The sequence below is a fragment of the Rattus norvegicus genome, chromosome 8 (genome assembly GCF_021556685.1).
Source record: "Rattus norvegicus strain SHRSP/BbbUtx chromosome 8, alternate assembly SHRSP_T2T, whole genome shotgun sequence".
Classification (NCBI taxonomy): Eukaryota; Metazoa; Chordata; class Mammalia; order Rodentia; family Muridae; genus Rattus; species Rattus norvegicus.
Window position 1 is genome coordinate 54,318,451 of NC_141541.1, and position 17,721 is coordinate 54,336,171.

Genomic DNA, 17,721 nt, shown 5'->3' on the forward strand with positions numbered 1-17,721 from the left:
CCAGCTGTCTGCTGGTTCCTCATTTCCTCTCCAGTTGCTTCTCACTACCCTGGGGTCCTCACTGGAATAGGCTGAGCAGGAAGAGGAAGAAAGGTTGGCCACCATGTGGGGCAGATGCTGTGCAAGCAGTCCCACTGCTTTTCTCAAGCCGCGACCACTGACCGCCTGTCTCTTACACCTTCTGGCCTGGGTCAGGAGAGAAAAGAGGCTCCTTGACACAGAAATGTGGAGATATCCTGGTCCAACAAGCAAGTAGTTCTAGTGAAGGGACAGAGGGGGTCCTATTATGTGCATGCGTGCGTGTGTGTGTGTGCGAGTGTGCATGTGTGTATACACACCTGTGAACACATGTGCTTGTGTGTGTAGGCTGGAGGACAATCTTGGTGTCATCTCAGAGAACTTGTCCACCTCCTTTGAGACAACATCTCTCACTGGCTTAGAACTCACTAATTAAACTAGACAGACTGGCCAGCCAGCCCCAAGGACCCTCCTTTATTTGTCTCTTATGCTGACTTATACAAGTGCCACACTCAAGCCGTTTTTACTGATTGCAGGGTTTGAACGCAGGTCCCTGTGCATATAAGGCAACTTCTTTGCGAACTGAGTCTTCGCTTCAGTCCAACTGACATACTTTTATCAAAATTTTACCAGCCACAGCTTCCTCCTACCTTGATCCCTGGTCTCTGGCAGATGGGGCTGGGACCGGGTGAATGGCTGCTATCTTTGCTCTCCTATGTAAATCCCTGGGCCTTAGGGGAATGGCTCCAAGGCTAGACCTGGAGCTCTGTGTGTGTGTGTGTGTGTGTGTGTGTGTGTGTGTGTGTGTGTGTGTGTAAGCCGTTTAAGCGCAGCTGCTAGCTGAGTTTTCCTTCTCTAGAGCCTAGTACTGGCCATTGCTTACTCTTGCCCCTGCTGGTTGGACTCCTCCTGGGTTCTCAGTCCATCCTTGACTTCTGCCTTAGTGTCTTCCTGGGCTCTTCTGAGACAGCTAAGGATGATGGGATGTGGTATAAATCTCATCCTTGGCTGAGTTGTCGCAGCTCTCTGGGTCTGTTCATTTTTTACAAAAGTTGGGTTGGGGATAGCCCAGGGTTTTGCCTAATCTGTGTAAGGCAAGGGTTTGAATGGAATTGCCACAGGTAAATAAATAAGATGGGGAAGTGCCTACAATTCCATGGGACGTTCCTACCCCCTTTCCTCATTCTCATCCATTCTATTTGCTAGGTAAGACCTCATTTCTCTGTATCGCATGCTAGAGGTGCAGTCAGTACTTGGTGTCCAGGACCTTGGAGCACTGGGATGAAGGATGACCCTACCTTCATCCCAGAGATGAAGGATGGCACAAGCCTAGGCCCTGGGGTGAGAGAATAAAAGAAGTTCAGAGATGGTCAAGGGGCTGGGGGAAGGCTACACTGGGGAGTGGAGGGGCCTGTGCTTTATTATGGGAGATTTTGGTCTGTGTTGAGGACCTGGGCAGTAAAGAGAGGACTTAATGTTGTGGAAGGCATAATTAGAATTGGCTTTGAAAGCTCACATCAACTTCGTTGTGAAGACAGACAAAGTGGGAGGTGGGGTCTCCACTGGTCCTCACCCAGACGTCATAGCCATCTGCAAGAAAGACATGAGCTCTGACCACTGAAGGAGAGACGGCAGGAGAGGGAGGATCTGAACCGTGTGCATGTGAGGGTGTAAGGTGACACTGGCCACGGCCTTCTGCGGGAAAGGAGGGGTGACCACCTCGTGACACCTGGTATCTTTCCCTCAGGAGTGGTAGGTGCTGGATTAGAATGTCAGCTAAAGGTAGGGTCTTGCCTTCCACACCCTCTCTGCTCCAACTCCTCAGGGAGGGGCCAAGGGAGGTGAAAGCAAGAAGAGTTGTAAACACTGAGCACAAAGTCTCTCTGGGGACAGTGAACTTGGGACTAGAAATTCACAAGCTGATGCGTGTGAGCCGGGCTTGGCTGTGGAATGACACCACGGTGAACGTTAAGAATCCACAGACGAGGGAGTGTGGGGCCTAGGATCTGTCCCTCCCGTCTCATACACTCAAACATGAAATACACTTCTCTCACTGTCGCTGAACCTCTCTTGTAGAGTCTGCAGACTTGTGGGCAGCTTGCTCCATGGGGGTGACTTAGCCCCAGATATCACCCTTGAGTTGTGTATATGGTGTGGGTGTGTGGAGAAAAGCTGAGTGAGAAGACCTGGCTGGCCTTGTGAGTAGACGGAAGTCTTGTTCCTTCCATCCCTCAGGGATGGGAGGCAGGAAGGGGAGCCAAAATAGCCACATGACTGTTGCTCTTTTTCAATTACAGTGAAACCCCAGGTAATCGACTGCTAATATCCTTGTTAACTGAGTGTCTTAGTTAGGGTTCTACTGCTGTGAACAGACACCATGACTGAGACAACTCTTATAAGGACAACATCTAATTGGGGCTGACTTACAGGTTCGAAGGTTCAGCCCATTATCATCAAGGCGGGAACATGGCAGCATCCAGGCAGGCATGGTGCAGGAGGAGCTGAGAGTTCTACATCTTCATCTGAAGGCTGCTAGCAGAATACTGACTTCCAGGCAGCTAGGATGAAGGTCTTAAAGCCCACGCCCACAGTGACACATCTTTTCCAACAAGGTCATACCTCAAAATAGTGCCACTCCCTGGGCCAAGCATATTCAAACCATAACCCTGAGTTTATGGCCACCCCAGGAAAACTGGAAAACAAGGGCCAGAAGTTTAAGAGGAGCGCTCTATGGTGCTATGGCTGCCTTGTGCCTGGTTCGAGCTGGAGAGGAGAAATTGCGGGAGCTTGGGGTGGGAGGGCATGTGAAGGATTCTGATGGGTCAAAGAGGTTGAGAGGCACATGGGTCCTTTTAGCTGCTTCAGCTCTTAGGAACAATGGAGAGGTTTGTGCTAGCTAGCCTAGGGTGTTATCCTGCTGGGACTGGCCATTTGTTGGTTCCTCATAACCTCAGTCCTATTGAGGGGCCCTTTCCCAACTCTATTCGTTCTCCAGTGAAGGGATATGACATAGATTTAGTGAGGAAATCAACTTCTGAATGGTTGAAATGTTAAGAGTTAAGGACCTGTAACAGGTGTCTTCAACTTAAAAGATTTATTACTTACTCATCTGGCAAACTTTTGAAGTGTAGCCCAGGACTTAATGATGCAGAGACACGGAAGATACAGTCTCTGCCCTCAAGGGGTGAGACGCTCATGGTCAGAGTCAATCAAGTAAAATAATAATTACGGCATATGCTATGCAGAAAAGAGGGAAGAAAATAGCTAGCTTTGTAGGGGATGGAGGAGTAGGGAGGGTGTGTTAAGGAAGGCTCTCCAGAGGAGGGGGCATCTACGCTGAACTCTGAAAGATGTAGAGGAGTCTGCAGGCAGGTGAGAAGGGGCAAGAGGACCCATCATAACGGAATGAGTAGCAGAGACATGAGAGGCCACTCATGCTAGGGAATGGGGGTAGTCAGATGTGGATACAACCCAGGCTGAATGTGGGGTGCCGAGGTGGTCCCAGAAAGGGGAGCGGAGGCAGGTCCTGAAGGTTTGCAAGGATTCCTTCTGAGAGATAATGCTCTTTGTCCGTGTAACTCGGCTGGTTAGGTTTTTGTTCTGCTTCTTCCCAACTCGACTCGAGCTAGGGTCATCTGAGAAGAGGGACCCTCAACAGAGAAGGTGCCTCTACCAGATTGCCTGTAGGCAAGGCTGTGTGTGGGGATGGTTTCTTGATTGGTGACTGACATGAGGGGGCCCAGCCCACTGGCGGTGTGGTACCACCCCTTGGCAGGTAGTCTTGGGGTGTACAAGAAAGCAAACAGAGCAGGTCATGGGGAGCAAACCAGTAAGAGCGTTCTTTCACGGCCGCCTCTTCAGTTCCTGCCTCCATGTGCTTGCTTTGAGCTCCTGTCCTCATGACCCTGAATGGTGGAATGTGAAATAAAAGTTTAAGCCCCCTTTTCCCCCAAATTGTTTTTTGTCAGAGTTTATCACAGCAACAGGAAAGCAAACTAGAATGGAATTGGGGTGAGGGGCACACCCACATTAGGTCCCAGAAGGCTTAGCAAGGAGCTGCCCAGTCCCCTACTTTCCTGAGTTTTTTTTAGAAAAACATTAGTTGTTCAGGGAGGGACATACAGTGTCCCACAGTTCTTAGAGACCATTCTGGAAACAAGGTGTCTGTTCTCAGAGTAGAGAAGACTGACCCTTCTCCAGGGTATGGGAGGGTGTGGTGGTGGTGGGAAGCCAAAACTCAGATTGAGGCTGGTACTCCGCTACAGGGGCATTCTCCTTTCGCTCTCTGAGGTGCCCACCTCCCTTCCCACACCAAAGCCTGGGTGAGGCCTGAGCAGAGGGGACTTGTGTGACAACCATAGGCTCATCATCCCAGGTAAGAAGCCGTCCAGGAAAACCCATTCTAAGATAGGACCAAAGTTGCCCTGGGCAACCTCTCCTAGCAACAAGCATTGCCCCCAGCAGCGGAGGTGGGCAGCACCTCTAGCTTTAGGAAGGCTGGAACCGTGCTAGATCGTATTCTCTGAACCAAGACAAACAGCCGCCAAGCTCCATCTCCTAATGAAACTGTTGGATGTTAATTATGCAGCTGTCTCATTTGCATGCACGGGCTGTAGCTCCCGGCTTCCCTCCCCCCCTTCTTCTGTCAGGAGCCCTGTTTGCATGGGGGTGGGGGGTGGGGAGCAGGTACTTGGTACCATAGGTGTGGCTTCCCTCCCCCCCTTCTTCTGTCAGGAGCCCTGTTTGCATGGGGGTGGGGGGTGGGGAGCAGATACTTGGTACCATAGGTGTGTGCCTGCCGGTTGGTTCCATCAGGAGGCTGATTTGAAAGGGTGCTGATGAAGTCACAAAGTGAAGCGCACATTGCAAGCTCTTGAACCAACCCAAGAAGCTACAACCCTTGAGTTCTGTCTTATTCTTTTCCTTGACTGACCAATTAATTGTTAAATTACTGACAGGGGTTAACTGTGGACTTCAGTGGTCTCTCCTATATACTGGGAAGAACCCTAGTACTTCAGAGGACTATATCTTATCTATCTTTCTATCTCTCATGTTGGATACACAGGACACATAAAGAGGGTTGGATTGAATGACTGACTGAATCAAAAGATGTTAACAAGATTCCGTGGGAGCTCACTTTTCCAAGGTCCCCAGTTCTGCCTGCTACGGTTACAGACCCACTGACCTCCCACTGGTCATAGCTTGATAACATCTAGTGTGTGTGGTGTCCAGAGGTCATCGTGGATACCTGCAAAGCCATGGTGGCCCCAGGCTCTGACCTTAAGAGGAGACTGGCTAGAAAGAGGACTGGTTCTGGTATCATGCTAAGCCCTGGGGAAGGAACCCAAAGTCTGTGGTGCTGTGGTGACTTCTGTGGTAAAGGTTGCATGATTCTGGGTAGAAGGTGGTGTGAGGGCTCTGGGAAGCTAGTTGTAAGCTTTTTAGGGAGGAGGGCAAGAATACCTTTAGCAATGGGCTGTTTTCTCTCAAATGTACACAAGTTCCTGAAATCCCAAAATGGTGTTGAAGACCCACTTAGGATTGGAGATAAAAGGATTCTGGGCCAAGAAACCAGAAGCTTTAGAGAGAACAGAGAGAAAAAGAAAGGATTCCAGGCATAGGGGGAGCCAAATGCTTGCCCAGAGCCATGAGATCTTGGCTGAATAGAGGTGATGCCAGGAACTGGTGCTTAAGGAAGGGCTTTCAGTGGAAGGCAAAGGGGCCTCAACTCGGTGGGAGGCTCTCATAGTTCAGGGACAGGAGCAGGAGTGCAGGAGGCACGGCGGGCCCGTAGGAAGTGAGACAGGTGAGAGGTGAGACAGGGATGTCAGTGAGGTTGTCCCTGCAGGTTCATACAGGGCAGTGAAACACACCAAAAGATAAGAATGAAGACCTGGTGCAGATCGTTTTCCTCAACCCGGATCAGGCTTCAGGGAGTCTAACAGGCGGTTATCCCCAACATACTTAAGCACAATATAATTTGGACAAAAGTTTCCTGGCGTAATACCATCCCCACTGCACAAGGACACATAATTACATTGAAACTCAATGCAGGGTCCATGTCATTTCTTCCGAGAAGATGGGCTCTAGAGATAGGTGACCTGTGCCAGCTTAAGGGCCTCAGAGTCTGGCCTGGGCTCAGTCATAGAGATAGCACAGAGGTCACTTGGATTGTTAGCCACCCTGGGCCTGGCTATAAGAGTCATTTAAATTACTAGCCACCTCTGGTTCTGGTTGTAGAAGCTTCACATGGCCTGGTCCAACAGAGGACACAGATCACCAGGCTGTTAAATCACCTCCAGGCCTCAGCTTTGTAGATGGGAGAACAAATGGGTTTTTGGTCCTTCCTACTGGAAGGACAGTCCTGTGTGCTTAATATTCCTGGTTTCTCTGGAGATCTGTGATCTCAAGGACCTTCATGCTATGGCCCCCATGTGAGCCCTCGGGTTTCAGTGAGGGAGGAACATGGAGTCTGGGGCTTCCCTCATCACCTCAGCCTTCAGAGAGATGGGTGTCATAGCAGCCAGCCTGAGATTGAAGAGGTGGGAGCTAGCTTCTGGGAATGTAGTGAACAGAAGGGTGGGTGAGTGGGGACTTGCTCCTGACCTGCCTCTAGATGTCTAGTTTGGGGTAAACCATGTTTCCTCTGTCTCAGTTTCTCTTCTCTTCTCTTCTCTCTCTCTCTCTCTCTCTCTCTCTCTCTCTCTCTCTCTCTCTCTCTCTCTCTCTCTCCTCCCAGAGTTCTCTGTGTAGCCCTGGCTATCCTGGAACTCACTCTATAGACCAGGCTGGCCTTGAACTAAGAGACCCAGCTGCCTCTGCTTTCCAAGTGCACCATTAAAAAAACGTGAACCACCACTGCCCGACTTTATTTCTTCTCTTTCTCTCCCTTCTTCCTTTCCTCCTTCCCTCACTTTTTTCCTTTACATTTTAAAATATTTGAGACAGTCTGTGGAGCCTAGGTTGACCTCAAACCCATACTAATCCTCCTGCCTCAGCCACCCGAGTGTTTGGAGTTCAGGTGTCAGTCATCATTCCTGGCTGACCTCGGTTTCTTGTTCTGTAAAATGGGATAACTCACCTCCTATCCCTTGACCTACTCATTGACCTATATTCATCTATATTTCCACCCACTCGTCTATTTGCTGAATGTCACCTCTATGCCCTGTGTGAGCTGCTGAGCATACATGACCGTGCCTTCCTTAGAGTGAGAGTTGGCCAAGGAAGAGAGATAGTCGTTAAATGATGGTTGTTGATGGACTGTGTGAAGACCAAACGGATGGCACTCCGTGTGAAAGGCAAAAGCTCCACCTAGCTAGAAATATGTTATCCCAGACGCTCGGCTAGATGGGTGCTAGAGAGATCTCCAGTTTGTTGGGTTTATAACTCAATATTGAGCGGAACACCTCTTGCCCCATCCCTATTGTCTACCTCAGCCCACTCTGCCATCTGCCCCCAGCCTGCAGCACGGCTGAGCCTTCTCCACAGGCGGGAAAGGAAGTCAGTCAGGGTCTGGTGAGGGGTAGGGTTGGGGGTAGCTGAGTTGATTGCTGCTAATCAGCAGCATTGAACCTTAGCCCGGCTGAGGAGGTGTGGAAGAGGGGGACACTAGGTGGGCATGTGGGTGCTCTTGCTAAGGGTGTTTTAGGCCCAAGGGTCTCCATGTGTCCCCTTGGCTGGGCCACTCTCTGGCTGTGCCCAGATGACATCAGAGTAGAGGAGGTTGTGCTATGGCAGAGGAGGAAGATGGCTCAGATGGGAAGGCCTGGCAGCTGTGTTTTCCCTAGATCCACGGAGGCTGCTTCCCATCCTCAGTGGCTTCGTCTCCAGGCTTCTGTTTGGGCTACTCCATGCAGGAGACACCCCCCCCCAAGCCCCCACCACCTTCATCCCATATGTCATCGTCTTCTCAGACTCAGGTGGCCATCTCCTCCCCCAGTCTACTCATGCTTGTGTGGAAGTAGTCTCTTCCTAATGCTCATAGCATGGACAGGCAACCTCTAGGCCAGGATCCCTCTTGCCTGGCATGCACCTGTAGGATTTTCACGTCTCTCTCGTCTCTCTCGCAGCAAATGGCTAATCTCTTTTGTAATACAACTTCTGGTCTCTCAGGCATCCTTAGGGAGGTCCCCAGTTAAGTCCTTTCTGCATATACTGCATCTCAAATAATGCTCTGTAGTTACTAAAACACACAGGGGTGTTATGTTTTTGGGGATTTGCAAAGGCCATGGAAGTACGGTCCCATTCTACAGATGAAGAAATGGAGGCTTTGACAGGCTAATGCTTTTCTCAGAACCAGACAGACAGGTTGGAGGAATAGCTCAGTGGTTGAGTGCTTGTCGCTTTCAGAGGACCTGAATTTTATTCCGAGATCACACATCTAGCTCACATGTCTAGCACCCACCTCTAGCAGACACCCACGTCTAGCACCCACATTGTGTGGCTCACGACCACTTGTAATTCCAGGGGCTCTGACACCCTCTTCTGACCCCAGCTGGCATCTGCATGCATGTGTGCATACACATATACATAAATAAAAATAAATATGTATATAAAAACAAACAAAAACCCCAAAACAAAAAGCCAGGGATCAGTAGACAGACTTCAAACTCAGAATCTTTTGTTCTACTAGACGAAGTAGAGAATTATTTGGGGGAATTGTTGCGAAGAACATATTCAAGGAACTAAATAATACTAATTAAATAATAATGAGTGATAGAAATAATTAAGCTGGGTGATGGTGGTCCACATCTTTAATCCCAGCACTCAGGAGGAGGTAGCGGGTAGATCTCTGTGAGTTCAAGGCCAGCCTGGTCTACAGAGTGAGTTTCAGGACAGCCAGAGCTACAGAGAGAAAGGCTGTCTTGAAAACCAAAACAAAACCAACCAACCAAACAAACAAACAAAAAAACAAATGAAAAAGGCAGGACTTAACTGCTGTTGTTTCTTAACTCTTTCTGTCTGCTATATACCACTGTGTAGAACCAGGGATGTACTTGGTCTCAACGTGTTGAAAAAGGAAAAGGGGCTGTCGAGGAAGCTCGGCAGGTAAAGAGACTTCCATGCAGTCCTGACAACCTGAGTTTGATCCAGGATCCCATAAGGGGACAGAAGAGAAGTAACTCCTGGTGTTGTTTCTTTTCCTTCCAGTCGGAATCCATCTTTTGTACATAAAAAGACATATAAGTTCACACACACACACACACACACACACACACACACACACACACACACACACACACACACACACAGGGAGACGATCTTTGCTTTGAGAATATCATAAAAAAGTCGAGTGCATTTATCCTTATGAAACTATCACCAGGGATAATGGAGATGGCTCAGTAGGTAAGGGTCCTTGCTGCCTACCGTGATGGTTCTTGCCTGCAAAGCCTGATGACTTCAGTTCAATCCCTTGACCCCTCAAGGTGGAAGGAAAGAATTGACTCTTGTAAGTCGTCCTCTGATCTTCATGAGTCCAGTCTTTTCACTGGTGGGAACCTGTTTCAGGGCTTGCATCTGATTGTAACCTTCTGCTTGGGTGCCATAGATTCATCCAAGCGTTTCTAGCTGAATGGATTGAAGGGGAAGGACTCAAGGGCACATTGTGGTGTTCTGGCTTTAGTGGCAAACTTGGCTTCAGTGTTTTGTTCCATGAGGTTGTCTCGTCCAAGTGACTGCTGTATAGGACTCACGTTTGAGAAAGATGGAAGGTTCCCCCAGGCCCAGCACCTCCAGGAAAGTGTTTGACTCTTTTTCTTCCCAGAAGAGCCAGGGTGCTTGGGCGAGCGCCCCCTGGAGCATGGGCGTAGGTTCGTGAGCAGAGAGTCGGCAGCAGGTTCCTAGGCTTGGCCTGGTGTGAGCCACGGGGGCCTTATCTCGCCATTAATGGTTTTCTAAATTGGTGGCAGTGGAGCAAAAAACCCAATTTGCGCCTGGAGCACGCATGATTACTATTGTAATAACCTCAGCTAATAAGAATATGATGTGGGGCTAGGCTGCGAGAGAAAACACATTTCTCATTAGCTCTTGATTAATTACTCTACATAATTCTTAGTTGTGGTGGCCAAGGGGGTGGGTGTCGCCATCTCTTAGCCTCACTTTAACCCCAGCATCTATGGGGTGTGGGGTTCTCGTGATTGCTAGCAGCCACCAGGAGGGGCATTTCCTACTTCTCTCTGCTCTTTCTCTGCTCACCTACCTTCCCTGTCTTCTCTCACTGCTCCTTCTCCAGCACTGTTTCCTTCTCCTGTTTCTCTTTTAATGCCCCCTCCCCCCCCCCGCACCCGCACGCACTTTCTTTTTCTTTCCCACCCTCCTTTTTTTGAGGTCTCCTATATCTTAGGCTGGCTTCGAACTCACTATACAGGTGGCCAAGGATGATCTTGAACTCCCCCTACCTCCTCTGGGGTTGCATGTGTGTATCATCATGATTGGTTTTATTCGATGAAAGCACTCTACAGATCTACACCTGGGGTTCACCATCTACACTCTAGCTTCCCCTTAGCCTTCCCTTATCCTCATAGGAGTCTGGGTGGGCACTGGGGAGAAAGGTCATTTGCGTGTTCCCTCTGTCAAAGGGGCCTTGCGGGAGCAAGCAAGAACTGTCTCCGGGGCTCCTGGCGCCATCCTTACGTGGTTACCCGGCAGTTCCACCACGACCCTTCCCTGCCACTTCTGACGTTTCACGGGCCATTGTTTGAGGCCTAATTGCCTGCTAGTACGATCGGCTCGCACCTCCTTCCAGCCATCTGGTCCGTGGCTCCTGCTGTTCGCCGCGACAGCTAGGCCGAGAACAAACAGCGAGCCCCGGGCGGTGCTGCAGCTCTTTGTGCGCGCGCGCCAAACTGCCGCAGTGTATTGTCTCGGCCGGGGACAACAGGCCTGTTACTAAGATGGGTCCGGTGGGCAGAGGGACACACAGAGTTCGCCTGGTGACGGGGCTGGAACCGGTAGGCGAGCGCCCGTGGATGTAGGAAAACCGGGAAGACCAGCATTCTGCACGGTCTTCTCCCAGTCCTCCATCGGGTCCCCGCAACTCTCTCCGCTCATCCTCTGACTCCTTCCACGGCCTCCTACGCCTCCGGGCAAGAGGAACTCTCGCTAGAGAGCCATGTAAAAATAGATGTATTTCTGGATACGCAGCGAGCCTGAAAAACGGCTGAGCCAGAGTCTGCTCCGCTGACAGAAGATCTATGTACCGAATTCCTCTTCAAAATCTATTTCTCCGGAGATTTATTTTTGCAGGGCTCTGGTGAGCCAGGGGAAGTTCACACAAGCACCAGGCCGCTGTGCGGCCACTGCTTCCTGCCTGCACCCGGGACCTCCTTCCTGGTGACTGTTTCCCAGCGTGAGCAGTGATCGAATTAGGAGGCTGCTGATAGGCCTGGGCAGGAGTTGAAAAGTCAGGGCTGAAATGCAAGAGAGATTTGAATGGCAAAAAGGTCATTCTCTTGCCGTACCCTGGCGGGGTCGGAAGCCTGTGAGACACCGCACGACACCCATCCCTGCGGCTTGGGAGAATAAGTGATCGCTATATTTATGTCTCCATCTAAATGCATGGATCAAAGCAGACACTTTAATCTATTCAACAACAGCCGGAGGATTAAAAAGTTGCAGGCAAATCACACTCTTAAATTGGTAATATATTTTTGCTTGTCACTTCACAAATCATTTTACAGAGTGACTCCAGGCCTGATGGAAGATCTGAGGACTTGAACTTAGCTCGTGAATCTGGAGAGACTCAGCCCCCTCCCAGGTGTGGCAGGAACCACCTCGTTTGCTCCAGTTTCTTGGGCTCCAGCTGCAGTGGATTAACGTGGGTCATCGAGCTCAGGGTCACCCTGGCAAATCTCTCTCTTTATTTAAAGACTTATTTTTAATTCATGTGTACTGTGTATCGATGTGGGTTCACAACATGCATGCAGTTTCCCAAGAAGGCCAGAAGAGGGCATCTGATCCCCCCCCCCCCAGCTGCCCCATGTGGCTGTGGGGAATTGAACTCATGTCCTCTGGAAGAGCAGCAACCACTCAACTACTAAGCCATCTTTCTCTTCTTAGACAAATGCGTCTCAATTCCCCCCCCCCGCCCCCGTTATGACATAGAAGCTGGGAGACAGCGTGGTCCTCACTTTTACCCATCAGGAGACAGACAAATGGCTTGCCCAGGCAATAGCATGTGGGAGTGGGTGCAAACTCAGATGTTTGGACTCCAAAGAGCAGTGGCACTAGTTCCTGCCCTTCTGCTGGAGCAGCCAGGAGAGAGAGCACAAATCCTTCTCTCTCCTCAGGAGCTCAGGCAGGGTAGCAGAGGGGAGCAATGTCCCTTTGTCACAGGTCCTTTGCTTCCCAGCTTCATCTGTCAAATGGGGCTACAGAGTAGCCACCTCCTGGGGTGAGCAGAGAGATGGGGAGGGAGCAACTTAGCACACTCCTTGACACATGCTAGCTAAGAACTCAAATTTGCACTGAACCCTGAAACTCAAGATGGAGAAGAACTCACAGCAGGAGGGATGGGTGGGTGGGGGTGGGGGAGCTTAACCATTCTGTCAGAAAGAAAGTTGCCTCCTTCAACAGCCTGGGTTGTGAAAAGAGCTGACCTAGACAGCCCAGCTGCATTTCTCCTGTGCTCTGTGGCTGAACCCGTTACTTGTGGCTGCTACAAACATAACGAACAAAAACAACTTAGAAAGGGAAGGGTATGTTTTCGCTCAGGGTTCTAGGGGAGACAGTCCATCATGGTAGGAAAGCTGTACCAGCAGGGGCTGAAGGCAACGGTCACGTTGTGTCTACAGTTAAGAAGCAGAAAGAGAAAGTTTGTGTTCACCCATGTTCTCTCTTGTTTTCATTCAATCCCAGAACTCCATCACAGAATGACCCCAGCCCATGGAACAAGTGGTGTTGCCCACACTTAGAGTGGGTCTTCTAACTCCCCTAACCTATTGTAGATAGTCCCTCACTTATGTGACCAGAGACTTGTTTCCATGGTGATTCTAAATCCTGTCAAGTAGACAATCGAGATTAGCCACCGCAGTCTCTGAGGACAAGAAGTCTGTAGGCAGGAAGTGTCTCTTCTATGCCTCTAAGATGGCTGCCAGATAACTGTGAACTTAATTATAATGTCATCCTCACACGAAATGACATACTCCAGTGTCCTGACAGTTGATGATTGCTACGATGGCAACTAGAAAAACCATCAAAGGAGCCAAAAGAAGTGGCCCCAGAATTCCTGGGAAACCTCTATCCACTCCCAGAAAGAACGCACAATTCTGTTCATTACCAGTCTGTTGCTAACCCCCCCCAGTTTTCTTACCCTGTAGCCATAACTTCTGGAGCCCCTGCATCTAGAGAAGTTGATTCTAGAGTATGTTGCCTGCTTCTCCTGCTCTTGGCCAAGAGTTGGTCTCCTTTGGTCTCATGCTTGGTCTTTAGTTGGTTCTGAAAGGTGAAAAGGAACTGGTGACATTTGACCCAGTTGGGAACTGGTGACATTTGAATTGGTTTAGGTAGTTCCAATAGGGACACCTGGATATTTGAATTTCTTGTCTATATAGAGATATGTGTGTGTGTGTGTGTGTGTGTGTGTACCCACATGTATGTGTGCTCACGCACAGGTGCACACACGGGTCAAAGGTGGATGCCCAGTGTCCTCTAGCACTCTGCCCTATTCCTTTGAGGCAGGATTTCTCCTTGAACCCGGAGCTTGTGTTTTTCAGTTAGTGTGGCAGTCAGCAAGCCCCATGATTCTTCTGCGTCTGCCTCACCACCCTCACGGTTTGGGATGGCAGGCACCCAGCCTGGCTTGTTATGGGTGGGTGATGAGATCTAAACTCAGGGCCTCATGTCTGTTCGGCAAGTGCTCTGAGAGACTGAACCCCCTCTCCAACTTCCAATTGGATCTGTAAGGAGGCAGATAGGTGTGTGTGTAAGAGGAGACAGGTATCGGCATTGGATGTTATTTCGTGCATGTGTTTTCGATTTATTTTTTTATTTACTTGTATGTGTGTGCACCCGCATACGTTTATGTGTATTCTGTGTGTGCGGGTGCCCAAGGGGGTCAGAAAAATGGCATAGGGTCCCCTGGAATTGGAGTTACAAGTGTGTCAGTCACGGTATGAGTGTTCCAGCTGAACCCTGATTCTCTCTACAAGAGCCTTAAGCATTCTTAGCTACGGAGTGGCCTCTCCAGCCCCACCACCTTGCTTTTTGAGATCTCCCTGACCTGGACCTCACCAATTAGGCTACGATGGCTGGCTAGTGAGTGAACCTCAGGGACCCACCTCGTTCCGCTCTTCCTAGTGTTGGCATTAGAAATATGTCACCGTGCCCTGTTTTCTCTGTGGCTTCTGGGAGTCAAACGCAAGTTCTCTTTCTTGTAGGGCATGGCTTTTATTGACCGTGTATCTCTCTAGCGTTGTTTGTCGTTTTAGACACAGGGTCTATTTACACATCCCTGGCTGTCCAGGAACTAATTCTGTAGACCAGGCTAGCCTGAATCATAAGCTCTGCCTGCCTCTGCCTTCTAAGTGCTGAGACAGCGACCTGGTCTATTTAATTTTCATCCTTCCTTCCTTCCTTCCTTCCTTCCTTCTCCCTTCCTTCCTTCCTTCCTTCCTTCCTTCCTTCCTTCCTTCCTTTCTTTCTGAGTCAGTTTCAATAAATACCATAGACTATGGGGCTGGAGAGATGGCTCAGTGGTTAAGAGCACTGACTGCTCTTCCACAGGTCCTGAGTTCAAATCCCAGCAACCACATGGTGGCTCACAACCACCTGTAATGGGATCCGTCCGATGCCTTCTTCTGGTGTGTCTGGAGAGAGTGACAGTGAGAACAGTAGGCTGACCTTGAACTTACAGCAATCCTCCCAGCTCAGTCTGTGTGTGGAGATTATAGACCATGTCTGTAATCCCCACCTTTACTCACTGAGCCATCATGCCGGGCCTCTTTTAACGCTTTTTAAAAATAGGATTTTGTATATAACTGTATATCATCATTGTATCCTGATTTAGGCTTGACTCAGATCACCACTAACCTTGAATTATTTGGAAGGCACAAATTGTGTGTGTGTGTGTGTGTGTGTTTGTGTGTGTGTCCGCGTGTGCAAACCATCCCCAGTCCCCAAGCAACACTTAGACCCCTTTGCCAGAGTAGTCCTTGGAACTATTGTAGCTCCAGATAGAGTAGCAGTGACCTGGGAGAGACTTAGATGTATCCTTTTGCAAACCACCTCATTTCTCTGAGTCTCAGTTTCTCTACAAGAAAAGCAGGGGGCCCAGCTAGCTCTCTTACCTGTTCACAGTTGAGAGGCCTAGTGAGGAGCTGAAGCTGGAGGCCTGCAATGAGCAGGGGTTTACTACTCTTGTCCTCCATCTTCGGGCTGTGCTCTGAGGCTCTGGTGCTGGAGTCTTGGACTGGCTACACAAGAGCGCACGGTGGCTGCGCGTTTGGTCTAGGCAGGCATCAGGAAGTGGGGCGGTGCTGGGAGGTTGCACCATCTGCCCACTCCAAAGTGGAGCGCAGGTGTTGGGTGGGGGCGCAGGTAATTGCTGATGGCTGAGCCAGCTCTCCTCGCATCTGGTCCCCGAGCAAGGTGAGTCCTGGGCGCTGGAGGGATCGGCCAGCATGACTCCAGCCTGGCGGAGTCCAGCATTCTGCTGCAGCCCCGCAGCAGCTAAGCCGTGTAGGTCAGGGCATTATCGGATTCGCTTTACCAGCGTGGAAATCGAGAACAAGAGAGGTTAAATCTCCGGCCGAGGTCCAGGAACCAGTCAATACCAGGCCTGAACTAGCCCTTCGGGTCACCCGACTCTTAATTCCATTTTCCTCGCGTGACCCCGCGGCGCCGCGCAGTTCAGGAAACATTTATGTAGAGCCTTTGGTGGGTCAGGCTCTGAGCTAGATGTGTGTGGTGTCACCGGTTCTCTGGCTCTGTTCATGTCTGGACAAAAATCTACTGTCCCTGTGGACACATGAGGTTCCTGGGTGGGCCCCGCTTCGATGTCTACTGTCTGGCTACCTGGGATATTTTCATTATCTGATTTCCTTTCTCTCCTTGATTGATTTTGAGATAGGGTATCATGTAGCCCAGGCTAACCTTAAAGTCACGTTGTATCTAAAGAAGACCTTGAATTTATCATCCTCCTGCCTCCACCTCTCTGACAGCTGAGATTTATAGCCCTGCCCCTCCATGCCAAATTTCTCAGGTCCTGGGGATGAACGCCAGAGCTTAGACAAGCACTCTACCGCCGGAGCTATACTACCAGCCCAAAAGCAAGTCATTACCTATTTCCACAGCTGGTGATTCCCTAGTGACAAAACCCTTGACTTGTGGCGGGAGAGAGACCTTGGTTCACTGTTGCTCTTGCCTGCCCTCTGCCCAGGAGCCTAGCTGCATAGGCCTGCCCCCTCTGCTCTACACAGTTCCTTGGACATCAGTATCTGACTACATTGACTTGTGCTTTCAGGCCTAGCTCCCTTAAGAATCCTCTCTCCCTTTCCTGGGCTGCCATCTTTCCAAGTTCCAAAGCTGCTCTCCAAACCTTCTTCCTGGGTGGCGGCTCCTCAGACTTGGGGCTTGCTAAGCTCTGCACTGTCTCCTCCTCTTGCATCCTGCTTAGGGACACAAATGAGGTAGATCGGAAACTGTGTTGTCCAGCACCCCACGATGCTAATACTGTTACTGACAAACCCAAAAAGTAACTACTAAATTGTAACCTGTGGGATAGACTGTCTATCCCAATAACTCTGAGAATTAAAACAATATATATTTTCTTTTGAGATTATTATTTTTTATAATTATTAATTTATGTATTTTTATGTATGTGAGTACACCATCTCTGTCTTCAGACACACCAGAAGAGGGCATCAGATCTCATTACAGATGGTTGTGAGCCACCATGTGGTTGCTGGGAATTGAACTCAGGTCCTCTGGAAGAGCAGTCAGTGCTCTTAACCACTGAGCCATCTCTCCAGCCCCCTCTTTCTTCATCTTTGTTATGTAATTGTGTGTTGTGCTCCAAAATACATAAATGAAACCCGTGCAGTCCGTGTAACGTTACCTCTGTGGAGGTTTACAGGGCTGACCGTTTGGTACTGGATAACCGGTTGGTGTGCTCTTCCCTGGGGAAGAACTTCCTGTTCTTGACTTTCTGTAGCTGCCTGCATGGTTGAGGCTGCACAGGGTTGAGGCTTCATGGGCTTTCCCCAGTGCACATTAGCAACCATCCTTGTTCAGTTCATGTCTAGGCAGCCATGTTGGCGAGCCTTAATGGGTGCAGCTTCTGACATTTCTAGGAGACCCAGTGTCACAGCAAACTCCCCGACATGCTGGCTCTTACAACCTTACTGCCCCTTCTCCCCGAGCAGTGGTCCCCCAGCCTTAGCTGCAGGAGTTGTCTTAGAGACGTATCTGTTTTGACTGTGCTCCACAAGTGCATTTGGATTGGTTGTGGTTTTCTGTGGTATCCTTGAGAATTTTAAGTTCTAGATTATTTGAGGACATCGTCCTACAATTATTTCCCTCACCAGTTCGAGAGTACGCAAGCAACACAGCCAACACTCCTGGCAATCGTGACTACGACTAACGTTGCTGTAAAAACACACGGGCACACGGGTGTGCTACGCGCTCGTTCAGTGTGCCACTGATTCACACGTTACCGCCGGGATGAGGCTGAGATGGCGCCAGCAGTCCTTGCATTTTCAGAGTTTT

The 17,721-nt window shown here is 49.8% G+C and overlaps 1 long non-coding RNA gene across 1 annotated transcript in view; it reads left to right on the forward strand.

Annotated features, from left to right (window-relative positions):
- Window positions 1–17,721, forward strand: part of LOC134480043 (uncharacterized) — a 37,335-nt gene that overhangs the window by 1,054 nt on the left and 18,560 nt on the right. The gene's annotated exons all lie outside the window — the stretch shown is intronic.